This window comes from Podarcis vaucheri, assembly GCF_965113315.1.
Source record: "Podarcis vaucheri genome assembly, chromosome: 2".
Taxonomy (NCBI): Eukaryota; Metazoa; Chordata; class Lepidosauria; order Squamata; family Lacertidae; genus Podarcis; species Podarcis vaucheri.
In genome coordinates this window covers 57,247,085-57,259,690 of record NC_138760.1, presented here as the reverse complement: position 1 = coordinate 57,259,690, position 12,606 = coordinate 57,247,085, and the positions used below count along the sequence as shown (strand labels likewise).

At 44.7% G+C, this 12,606-nt stretch overlaps 1 long non-coding RNA gene across 3 annotated transcripts in view; it reads left to right on the top strand.

The window, feature by feature from the left end:
* Positions 1-25: 25 nt before the first annotated feature.
* Positions 26-12,606, top strand: part of LOC309527047 — a 55,999-nt gene continuing 43,418 nt past the window's right edge. For all 3 annotated transcript variants that reach the window (XR_014217075.1, XR_014217076.1, XR_014217077.1), the window contains exons 1-2: positions 26-336; positions 444-508. This is a non-coding gene — a long non-coding RNA (uncharacterized lncRNA). The remainder of the gene's footprint in view (positions 337-443; positions 509-12,606) is intronic.

The window sequence follows — 12,606 nt, the reverse complement described above, 5'->3', positions numbered from 1 at the left end:
TTCTCTGAGGTTTTTTAAGGTGAAATGCATTTAAATAATGGGAAGATAGGAAGCTGGCCTCATTTAACGAATTCTCCTGTTTGTTGATACTTTATTTGAGTGAATACAGCCTTAGCATATTTCTGGAGTATGATGTTGTAACTTGTAACGAAGAGCAGCAGCGTCTTCAAATATACTCGTTGGCTTTCAGAGAAAGTGAGAAGTGCAGTGACATAATACCACAGACTGAAATACAAACTAAGCCCACATGTGCAAATGCACAGTGGCTACGAATACATCTCCCAAGGGCGAAGCAGGACTTTTCCTCCTGGCACTTGTAAGAAACAAATCCGAGAGGTGAGGGAAGGAGAAGAAGGAAAGATGAGATCGTCCTTGTTCCTGCTTGCTTAGAGATGGGTGGATCTGTCAGTTTCAGTTTCTCATTGTTTCTATCTTCATTTTAGTTGTCCACATTTCCACAGAAGTTTGCTGATTTTTGAAGAAGTCCTTGTGAAAATTCACCAGCATTGTAAGTGTGAATTTGTTCTATTATGTATGCATTTTCACTAATGTATGCATTTGTTTGTTTTTGGGGTTTTTTTTGCACACACTACATGGCTAGAGAACTACAAAATTCAGATAAGTATGGCTTTTGAAAGATAGCTTTGTTTTGGTTCGTGAGATGTTTTGGAAAGTGCAAAATATGAAAATTTACCTTTACATGGGAAATAAATACACCCCCGCCCTATTTCTACTCTTGTTGAGGTATATAAATTGACACCACTGGTATTCCCAGATGGGTTGATTGTTTTGAGAGGGGAGCAAGCAGAGGTAGGTGCTTTGTTAAGATCATATGTGCTTAGAAAACAATTATTTGCAGTTTTTTTGGGGGAACAACTCAGATCAATTCCAAGCCAAAAGGCGACAAGCTCATCCACCCAGAATTCAAAGCTGCCATTCTTGATGAGGCACATGCAACTAAATGAGAGCACAAAATAATCTTAAATTTAACAATGGTAATCCAAGTGGGCCATTCCAAGAAATGAGAATGGACTGATGTGATGTGCACGACCATGCTATGATCAATCTTTCCTCCTTTTTTAATTGCTTTTGGTCAAAATAATTTTTTTTTATTTGTTAACAAAAAGTTGCAAACAAAGCAAAAAGAAAGGAAACAAAAAATAAAAAATGTAAGCCATAAAGCATTACAGGACAAAAGTACAAAGATGTGACATTCCACTTTCCTTCTCTTGTTTGGTTTTAGAAAAAAGTAAAAAGTGCTTTAATACAGAAATGCACATAATATTGTATATTGTCAAGCACATCTATATATAGAGAGAACACTGAAATCTGCAGAACATTGTGGAACACATTTAAGTGTGAATAACCAGTATGAATGGTGTCCCACCAAGTTGACTTGCAATGTAAACAAGGGGATAAGTCAGAAATCAACTGATGTTACTTTTTAGGATTTTGAAATAATCACATTGATATACTATGAATGCTTCTTAATAATGAAAACTCCAGGTGGAAAGTAATGTGTGTTACAAAAACTGACAAAATCTTGCATTTTCTGAATGAGATTTAGCTCCAGTTCAAACCCAGATTATTGATTCAAAAATTGTAAAATACCATATGTTGGCACTCATTTGCCTTGGGAGACAATGGAAGAATTTGCCACTGGGGGTGAAGTCAAACCACTGGTGAGTTACAGTGTCTGCTGCAGCTGTAGAGACCAATATGGGAGAGACGTGTTTTATTACAGGTGGGGCAGGTGAAGGCATCTGGTTTTGCTGCTACAGGTGCACCATCAGGACATTTTTCAAGCTGGAACTCACTGGAACTCAGTTCTGGCACCTCTCAGGCAGGCGCTATTTCTACTGTAAGAGAACAAGGGAGGTGGTCTTGGTCACTGCTGTGGATACATGACCTGCTGTCTGTCTCCAGGCACTGTGTTCATCTGCAAGGTTTCCCACATGGCAAGGCTAATGTTGCCAGCCTTCATGTTACGTTTGCAGACATCTTATTGATAAGTAGGAAATGTATATTCCGTGCTGCAATGGGCAAATCCATAGACTTCCAGCTTTTCTGTTTATGACCTTGTTGCATTCTTTTTGCATCCCTGCTCCAGAGGGACATGGTGATATCACAGCACTACACGAATACAGTGCCTTCCCTGTACTCACACATTTGTCAGAAGGCCCAGTGGCGCCTCTGAACCGGGACTGCATTATTTACCCACCCCCAAGATCTAAGTGCATGTTCAGACCCGGGGAGCAAATCCTCTCCATCTGGAACCCCAGAATTTGGTACATATTCTGTTTGGGGAGATGTCTGGTGGCATCCCCAGTCACACAGACCCCTTCAATTAATATGCTATGCCTTCTGCTACAAGGAAGTATCATGCCCTGTTCACCTTGCTTGATTTTGTCCAAAAAGGAAATTTACCTAAGTATAGTCTAGATTGGGGGTGCCAAAGAACAGGAAAAAAAATGTATATGAATTATGAGCAAGATAAACTAGACCTACTGCTTTGAGAATGAATCAATATTGTAATTAAAACATCAAAGGCAGTTCAAATAAATCTGAGCTCTGTTTAGAAAGCAGATGCCAGGAACATCTTTTCCATTTTCGTGGTGTTCTCAGTTTGCTTTGTACACACCCATCACAGAGTGTCAATGCCCTGAAATTACCCAGTGTAAAGAGGATATAGTGCATTTTGCTGCTGCTACCACTGCCATCGCCACCCAAAGCCGGCTTTGTTTCAAGTGTCTCATAAAACACAGAAGAAAAGAAACATGATAAATTAGGCATCCATCCCAAGTGGATGTTTTTCTATCCAAATTCAACCCCTAAAGGAATGTTACGCATAGATAAACAAAGGAAGAGAAAGGGTGGGGATATGTTAGAATGTAACAGAACACAAATTGCAAGCTATAAATGAAATCAAGTCACAACAACTTTGCCATTAACCATTTCCATATTTGGTGTGCTCTACAGTATCCAAATTTACCTTGTGGGTGAATCTACGGCTGTTGCAGCAGAATTTATCCAAGGTCTACCATTCACTTATTGTATCAAAAGTTGATTGCAAACTCAAGATGAGGTTGATGTGAATAGCCAACACAAGGGTGGGATGAATGACCAGCAAAAAATAAATAAATTGCTGGATCATTAGGAAGCTCAAGAATGTCTTTTCTGATAAAAAGGGAAGTATGCTTTGTCATAAATAGCAGCAAAGTGCTCTGTGTCCAAATCACAACTCAGAAAGAAAACAGGAGCAAATTGTTTTATAGCCCTTCCCAAGGCAACCCACCAAGTGGCAGATGCCAGGAGGTGAGAACTGGTGGAAAGTTGTTGGACACAGCTCTGTGTGCTCTGAGACCTGCCTTAGCATCAACTCGTGTACTTTCCTTGGGTACAATGTAGGATGCTGAAGTAAGAGTTACCTCACAGTCCTGTTGGGTCTTGTCTTGTGCACAGAATGCAAGCAGGCTCCATATTTCCAGGCAGCAAAATTATCGTTGGCCAGCCCTGCAGGTGTCTATATGTTACTTTCCCACAAAAGTTGACAGATAGCTGCTGGAGAATTTGGCCCTAATTCACACAATCCACAACACAATTGAGCTCAAGCCATGTGTTTTTTTTTAATCACTGTATTCCCTCAAAGTCAACAGAACAAAGAAATAGAATTATCAGCAGCCATAATTGCAGCAGCAGCAGCAGCAGCAGCAACAACAACAACAACAACAACAACAACAACAACAACAACAACAACAACAACGTTATACTCCATATATTATTATGTAGAAGTGTTAACAACAAAAAGTGCTGCTTAGAATATTTGAAAAGAAAAACAAACCTTTGCTGAGGCTGAACATATCTGATTAGGTGTTTTGTTTTTTTTCATATTTCGGAGCCAACCACTGCTCTTATATCGCTAGATGGACCCGGCAAATGAGTCCACGTTTCCTGGAGATGAATCAATGTAACTGCACACATTTATAAATGAGGTCATGGCAGTCACCCAGAGACAGCAACATGCTTGGAATCTGAAATGAAGGATTCTAATGCTCAGGAAGTAGAAGAGGCAGCCCCAAAGGTGTCTGCAGACAAGCTCTCTTCACGATGCTAGCTTGGGCCTGACTTGATCAAATTATTTTTCGGGGTGGGGGGAGTTGTGAATGATTTGCTGTAAACTAGCAGGTTCCTAGAGGTCATGAACACAACGAGGAATGAGGGTGGAGGATACACTGCGGCCATCAACCACAAGCAGCTGTTGCAGCAATGCCGGCGAAGCCAAAGACTTGTAATGAAGCTTTCGGGGAATGTCTGCAATGTCTTAGCTTGGCCCATATAAATGATGGCTGTCCATGAATGTTGCATAGAATTGCCAGTAATTAGAACATCCCTGGTAGGCCACCAACATCATTAATGCCTGTTATGATTGTTTTATAAGTCTGAGGAGACAAATGCATTCCTGCATGACTTTAATGCTGCTGGAAGGGCTGAGCTCATAGCTTGGACTACAACAGCTATGAAGAAGATTGTCTATCTGAGGAAGATGTTTCTCTAGAGCCACATCTCCCTTCTTGCCCTTTCACGGTTGCATTATCCCTCCGAACCCAGCATCTTTTGAAATCAGCTCGCTAATATCTTATCTTTAATAGCCTTCTAAAAACAGACCAAAGGGGACTTTGCAAAGTCAAGACGGCAGTCATCACTTCACGTTTAACTGGCCAGCTCACTTGGCCCTCCTTAAAGGACGCAGAGTGCACAGCTCACAAGTCTGTGCGCCTTCTCAGAAACCTATCGCGCAACATGTAAAAATAAGAAGGTGTCTGCAAAATGAGAAGTGCTTCTTTGCTCAGACGTTACTGAATGTCTCCCTGGCATCTATTTTCAGCTTGGGGAAGCAAGTTAACAACATCCAATATTTGTGCTTAGGTCACAAAGGCAGGGTCAGCCTGGTCATTGGGAAGAACAAGGCAGCCATCTCCAGACGCAGATTCGGATGCCATGAAAGTGCAGCCAAGAGGAAGTTCCTTAATGTAGCATTAAAAGGTTCAATAAGCTGGAGTTAATTCCCACTGATTTTAAAGGGCAAGTTTTTCTAATAAGAAGTCCTTGACTTTGACAAGATTGTGCTTGGGTGTTTTGGCAAAAGGGGAAATTAATTAGGAATGTGTGAGCCTGTCAATTTCAGATTCCTTCATTTTCCCATTGTTAGGTTCAGATCATCACATTTCCATTCCACATCAGCATGTTTTATTTACTTATCTTAAAGTCCTCATGAAAATTCATCAGCATTTTAGTGAACATTTCTCTAAATCAGTGGTTCCCACCCCCACCCCCACCCCGCGATCCCTTGAAAACTGCTGACAGTCTTGGCAGACCACTTAATGAAATATATATTTTTGCCCATTGTGAGAATTGTAAGCTGATATATGGTTTTCAATTGTATTTTAATTGTTTCCTTTATTTATTTTATTGTATTGCATTACAATTTGCATTCCATAAAATTCAAGTTATAATGCAATAAAATACAATAAAACAAAAGAAGCAATAAAAATACAATTTAAAATTTGGAAAAAATCAGGTTCTGTGACAGCATAGAAAAGGAGTTTTTAAAAGAAAAATGAATATGTCATGTGCCAAACCCATGACATTTTTGTCATTTTGCTTTTATATGGCATAATAAATACAAAATCTACTGTTGCAAACCCCCCAAACATTGTTATAACACTTTGGATGATTTATAAAAATTGCCTGCTAATAAAACAGATTCAAGGGTGGCTATTTTCTTCTTCCAAGAATGAAGAAGAGAGCATAACTCTTTCTTATGTCCTTGCCTCTCCTTGGACAATAGTGTAAAAATAAAAAAAAATGCCCTAAACTCCAAAAACAGGATAGTGTGTCTTTTTGTACTCTGTGAAGTATCATGGACATTGATGGTGCTATGTAAATAATGAGGACACTTTGTGTAAGTAGCAATTTGCCTCCTGCCAAAGACAAACAAGCCAGGCATAGAATCAACGGGATGCTTGGACCAACCAGTAGTTTAAGGACATTATGTGAGCTTTCAGGCTCCATAGACTGCTTCTTCAGACAAAAAACCCAATGTTCATAGTACAAAAGGTGGAGTGAAAGCACTTACATGCTCAGTTTGGTTTAGACAAAGAGCAGGAATAACTGCTTAATTAGGTTTCTCCATGGCCAAAAGTGTTGACGTCTTTCTGGTTCTCACACTGTAGAGCTGGAAGGATGCCCATGCAACACAATGGAGGAAAGGCATTAATCTACTTGTAAAGCTGACTAGATTTTGGGCCAGCACAGCAAGCTTTGCAGCGGTAGATGATAGGAAGAAGAAATGGCCAAATACACACCACCACAACAGCCCCCCTCCCAGTCCTATTCTCTGTGGAATTTTCCATCATTTCATTTGAGTGAATCGCTTCTTCTTACTGAAAGTTTCCTTGCTTTATTTTAAGTATGAGCTACTTCTTTCTCTGTTTTCAGAGGGAAGATAATATCATCTCATTGATTCTTTGTCTCTGCTTCTGTTGACCCTGCCAGAGAGATGCCAACAATTGGGACGGTTGGATGGTTAGTTATTTGCTATTACGTAGCTCAGCCACCAGATGTCTCTATTCTTTATTGTATGTAGAACTAGAGCAGTGTTTCCCAACCTTTTTTGGGCAAAGGCACACTTGTTTCATGAAAAAAATCTCGAGGCACACCACCATTACAGCCCCGTGACGTCAGCGCGCAGCGTCACGCCGGGAGGGACATGAATTGCTAGCAAATTACATAATCACCTCCTTGAGGGCTGGCTCATCTTCTCTGAAGGCAGAACCCCATTAATTAACAGGACAGACTCACACCATAGCCAAGACGAGTGGGGAAAACCTCAGTCATGCACAGTCATGCACAGTCATGCACATGTGGGGGCTAAATGAGGACGAAGACCGGGCAGAGAGCAGGGTTCAAATCACCCCGCCTGGCCAGGACAATCCCTGGGTGCTCCCTTGGGCCACTCGCCTGACCCACCTCGCAGGGCTGTTGTTGCGAGGATAACACGGGGAGAACCACGCGCGCCCCCGGGAGCTCCTTGGAGGAGAAAGCGGGCGATGAATGCAATGCATGAAATATATGAGAGGCGACCAGGTTTTGCAGGTGAGGGGCCCCCACCAGCCTCCGCTTCCAACACCCGGCGCAACGACGCCGAAGTTTCCCCCCGGGCTCAGCTCGGGGAGCAGCGCTGCTCCCCCCCGGCTCCCCTTCGCCCTCCCGGCTCTCTCTGCCGCCCACTGGGGACCCCCCTCACCTGCCAAGTCCGGAGCGCCGGTGGAAGTTGCATGCATGCATGCAGGGCCCCGCGTTGCCATTGCATTGCACTGTACTGAATGCAACGCCTGCACGCATGCATTGCCTTGCACGCCCGCCAAGGGGTCTCCCCGTGGTCCGATGCGTTCCCTCCGGCGCGGATGCAGCATTGCAAAAATAACCCCCCCCGACGCAGCCCTACCTGGGGGGCAGCCTCCGCCTCCGCCGCTCCGCCTCCGCGGGGATCCCCGGGCTCCATCCTGCCGCCCGATCTCCACGGGGGCGCAGGCAGGCTGCGCGGGGTCTGCGCGGAAGAGCCCCTGCCCGCCCGGCCGCCGCTGCGCTCATTCCATGGCCAGGAGAAGAGTGCTCCAAACAAAACGCCCGGCCCGCCAGGCCACGCTGGGAAACGTAGTTCACGCACCCCGCGCGGGCGCGGAGCCCAAGGGCGAGGGGACTACGGATCCCAGCAGCCCCCGCGCCGGGGACGGAGGGGGAGAGGCCGGGTGCAGGGATGGAGGGACGGGTGGGCGAGCGAGTGAGTGAGTGGCAGCCGCCAGGAAGGGCCTCCCCGGAGGAGGAGGAGGGAGGCGCAGAGCGGGAGGGAGGGAGGGAACCCCAGGTGTCATCTAGTGACGGCACCCCAATCGAAAATTTGACTTAAAAAAAAATCTTTCGCATTTTTTAATTTTTCCCGCGGCACACCAGGCAACATCTCGCGGCACACTATTGTGCCGCGGAACAGTGGTTGGGAAACACTGAACTAGAGGACTAAGCTCTCCTGAGATAGTTGGCAAGGGTTGTAAGGGAAAGGGGAGCTCTGCCAATTTCTTCTTCTTCATCATCATCATCATCATAATGCTTGTAATACAAAGGGTTGAGCAAATGCTTACATTCTATATCGATGTAGGCAAAGAGCAGGAATAAAAAGGTAAAGGGACGCCTGACCATTAGGTCCAGTCATGGCCAACTCTGGGGTTGCGGCACTCATCTCGCTTTATTGGCTGAGGGAGCCGGCATACAGCTTCCAGGTCATGTGGCGAGCATGACTAAGCCACTTCTGGCGAACCAGAGCAGCGCACAGAAATGCTGTTTACCTTCCTGCTGGAGCGGTACCCATTTATCTACTTGCACGTTGACGTTTTCGAATTGCTAGGTTGGCAGGAGCTGGGACTGAGCAATGGGAGCTCACCCCGTCATGTGATTTGAACCGCCGACCTTCTGATCAGCAAGTCCTAGGCTCTGTGGTTTAACCCACAGTGCCACCCGCATCCCTAAGAGCAGGAATGTGTGGTATTTAATCAAATTCAGTGCCATGGGAGTGTGTGTGTGTTTGGAGATGTTCCAAAATACATTAAGAAACCTTTTTATAGCATGGAAAGCTAATCTGGTGCCCTCCAGATGATTTTGGACTACAGCACTCCTCAGTGCCAGCTAGCATGGTCAAAGGCCAGGGGTGATGGGTGTTGCAGTCCAGCAACATAAGACAAAAAGAGCCTGCTGGATCAGGCCTTCAGCCCATCTGGTCCAGCATCTTGTTCTCACAGGAACTAACCAGATGCCTGTGGAAAACCCACAAGCAGGACCAGAGGCATACCAAGGCTCCCTTGCGCCCTTGGCAAGGAGATAGATCAGTGGCCCGGTCTCATCCTTTGCATCCCTGGCAAGGTATGTTGTTGTTGCTTAGTCGTTTAGTCATGTCCGACTCTTCATGACCCCATGGACCAGAGCACGCCAGGCACTCCTGTCTTCCACTGCCTCCCGCAGTTTGGTCAGACTCATGTTTGTAGCTTCAAGAACACTGTCCAACCATCTGGTCCTCTGTCGTCCCCTTCTCCTTGTGCCCTCAATCTTTCCCAGCATCAGGGTCTTTTCCAGGGAGTCTTCTCTTCTCATGAGGTGGCCAAAGTATTGGAGCCTCAGCTTCACGATCTGTCCTTCCAGTGAGCACTCAGGGCTGATTTCCTTAAGAATGGATCGGTTTGATCTTCTTGCAGTCCATGGGACTCTCAAGAGTCTCGTCTAGCACCATAATTCAAAAGCATCAATTCTTCGGCGATCAGCCTTCTTTATGGTCCAGCTCTCAATTCCATACATCACTACTGGGAAAACCATAGCTTTAACTATACGGACCTTTGTCGGCAAGGTGATGTCTCTGCTTTTTAAGATGCTGTCTAGGTTTGTCATTGCTTTTCTTCCAAGAAGCAGGTGTATTTTAATTTTGTGACTGCTGTCACCATCTGCAGTGATCATGGAGCCCAAGAAAGTAAAATCTCTCACTGCCTCCGTTAAGCACCACCAAAGCTGGAAGACTCCATGGGCCAGAATCTCAAAAAGTTTGCTTTTCGGCACCTTTCTCACTTCACCAATGACTTCCTGCTCCAATGACTTCCTCTGTGGCCATGGGGTCGGGACTGCTCTGCTCCATCTCTCCTCATTCTCCTCCTTCATCTGTCTGCCTGCCTGCCTGCCTGCCTCCCTCCACTCACTGCTTTCTTATGACAAGGAACCCAGAGGAGCCTGCACACCCTGCCTGCCCTCACAGAACAATGGAGAAGCAGCCCAGGGTGTGTCCGGAGGAGCAGAAGGGCTCTTAGCCTGGGGGTGCCATATGTCTGGACATTATCAGGATTTCAATTCAATTGGCCCTTAAAAAAAAAAATCTGAACAATTTTGGTGGTTTCCTTAATAAATAAAAAAAAGCTGAACAATATCGGGGTCTTCTTAAAGAAAGCTTGACAACTTTCAGGGTGTCCTGGTATTTACTTTTTGAAGTATGGCAACCATATCTTAGCCAACCCCTAGGTATGCCCTTGAGCAGGACCTAAGCAGAAGACCACTCTCCCCATCTGCCGTTTCCAGCAAGTGGTACTCAAAAACATTTCTGCTGATGATCATGGAAGCAGAGTGTACCCATCATGGCCAGTTGCCATGAAATGGAAGTACTATATTGGCTGTCCTCTGTTGTATAGAATCAATGAACAAGGATAGTCCTAAAGGCCAACTATCTATTGGACCCCATTGATTAATTTACAAAATCTACCATTAAGCTCTTTAGATATCTCATCCTACTATTCTCACATAAGAAGGGTTCATTTAAAATAGGAGCCACAGCTTGAGATAATAGGCATTTGTCCACCTCCTCAAGTCCTTATAATTTAAGAACTGTGTTTTATACTATTGTGTTGATCTCCCAGAGTTGATCACATTTTCTTGTTTTCATGCAAAGCAGCATAAATCATACTTGACAATTAGATACTACAAAACTAACAGCACAATTCTAACTATGCCTACTCAGAAGTAAGTCCTATTGAATTTGATGGGGTTTACTCACAGGTAAGTGGGAGATTAGGATTGCAGTCCTACAGTGCTGCTAATACAATAGAATTACTGAAAATAAAGTATCAGATTTTTCAAAGAAATGTAGAACATGCATCCAATTTAGGCATGAACTCACATTAAGAGTTAAAGTAAGTGGAAACAGAATATTGCTTTTGTTTCAGTATTACCACCATAAAGCAGCGGCGGTCTAGTATGGGCTAGATGTATTTGAAGAAATGGCATTTTGTTATTTGGACGCCCCTTTAATGTACTTTGTAAACAACTGTATTTCCAGACTGATTATGGTTGAAATGCTGCAAGTTCATTTTACCTCCAGAGTTAAGTACATCCTTGGGCTACCACTTAACACAATACTTTGGGAATGTAAAGTCTTAGGGTGCCTTTGGCCTTTCTACCAGTTTCTTAATCTGCTTACAAGATCTCCTTGCACTTTGACCCTTTGGAAAAACGTTTGCTCCATGTAAATGGTGAGACTCTTAAACTATTGTGTGGGAGCAATTATCAAGGCCTTAGAGATCTTGCAGGCAGGCTGTCTATATACCAGAGTTAAAGGGATGGTGTGGTGGAGATGAGAGGAGAGAGAGAAACGGTTTTACTCAGATAACATTTTTTTTTACATACAGTATAAGCATTGTGCATGCTCAGCTTCACAAGCTACAGCATGGACCCTTGCCCCCAGGAGATTACAAACCACATTTTGACAGTGGGAGAGGCAATAGAGGAAAGACTAAGGCAGGTGAGGCAAAGGAAGCAAAGAAGAAAGCAAAAAGGATTTGGTGAAAAAGAGTTGCTGCAGACAGCATGGAAAGGTTCACTGATAGAGGGGCCACTTATACATTGCCCCCCACCCCCAAAAGGGACTGCATCACCAAAAAAAGAGCACTAAAGGTGGTGTAGATTTGCATAACCTTGTGGTTTAGTCGTTTAGTCATGTCCGACTCTTCGTGACCCCATGGACCAGAGCATGCGAGGCACTCCTGTCTTCCACTGCCTCCCGCAGTTTGGTCAAACTCATGCTGGTAGCTTCAAAAACTGCATAACCTTAGCATGTGCTAATTTATATGCATCAATTCAAATGTATAATTAATTCTATAATTTAAACAATTATAATAATAAATCATTATTATTGTGGCTGATTAGCTGTTTTCCCTGTGTAAAGGTCAGAGGGGGCAGGGTTTCTGTTGAGGCAGGGGATTAGCTGTGGGAGGAGCTTATCAGAGTTTGCAGGGCAGCGGCGCGCGCCTAGCGGCGCGCGCAGTTAGATCCATCTTTTAGATTTAGGGGAGCTAGTCTCAAACGTTTGTTGGGGAGATCTAGGTGTTTTTTGTGTGGGGGGGAAGTTATTTGTCCTGTCTTCAAGCTTTTTATGATGGAGGACCTCTGTAGCCAACCCCAACGACACGATCTCAAGATGGAAGGGGAGGGAACAGCTGCAGTCGCCTGCGATTCCTGCGCAATGTTTGCCATCTTGCCAAAGGTTGCAGGCAGCTTTACCTGCAGCAATTGCATGTTGATTGCCCTCTTAAAAGACAAAGTCCAGCAACTGGAGGAACGTGTAGCTACGCTCCAAAGAATTAGAGAGCTGGAGCTCTTCTTGGAAGCAACAGAGCACACCGTCTCCACCAAGGAGGAGACAGGGGACTCCCCTGAGAAGGAGTCTAGTTCACCAACACAGGAGCCAGATATATGGAGAAACATGACTCAAAGAAGTAGGAGGCCCAGGGTTCACTCTGATTGCTTAGAAATACTCCCCTAGCATGGAAGACGAAGAGCAGACTCCATTTGAGGATCTCTCCCTCATTACAGTCGATCAGGTATATGAAGACGAGCAGCAAAGTCAGTCCTCAGGGAATGTGCAGGCGACCTTGGAACGGACAGCTCACGGAAGAACCCCGACCAAACCCAAGAGGAGGCGTGTAGTGGTGATAGGGGATTCCCTACTGAGGGGAACAGAAGCAG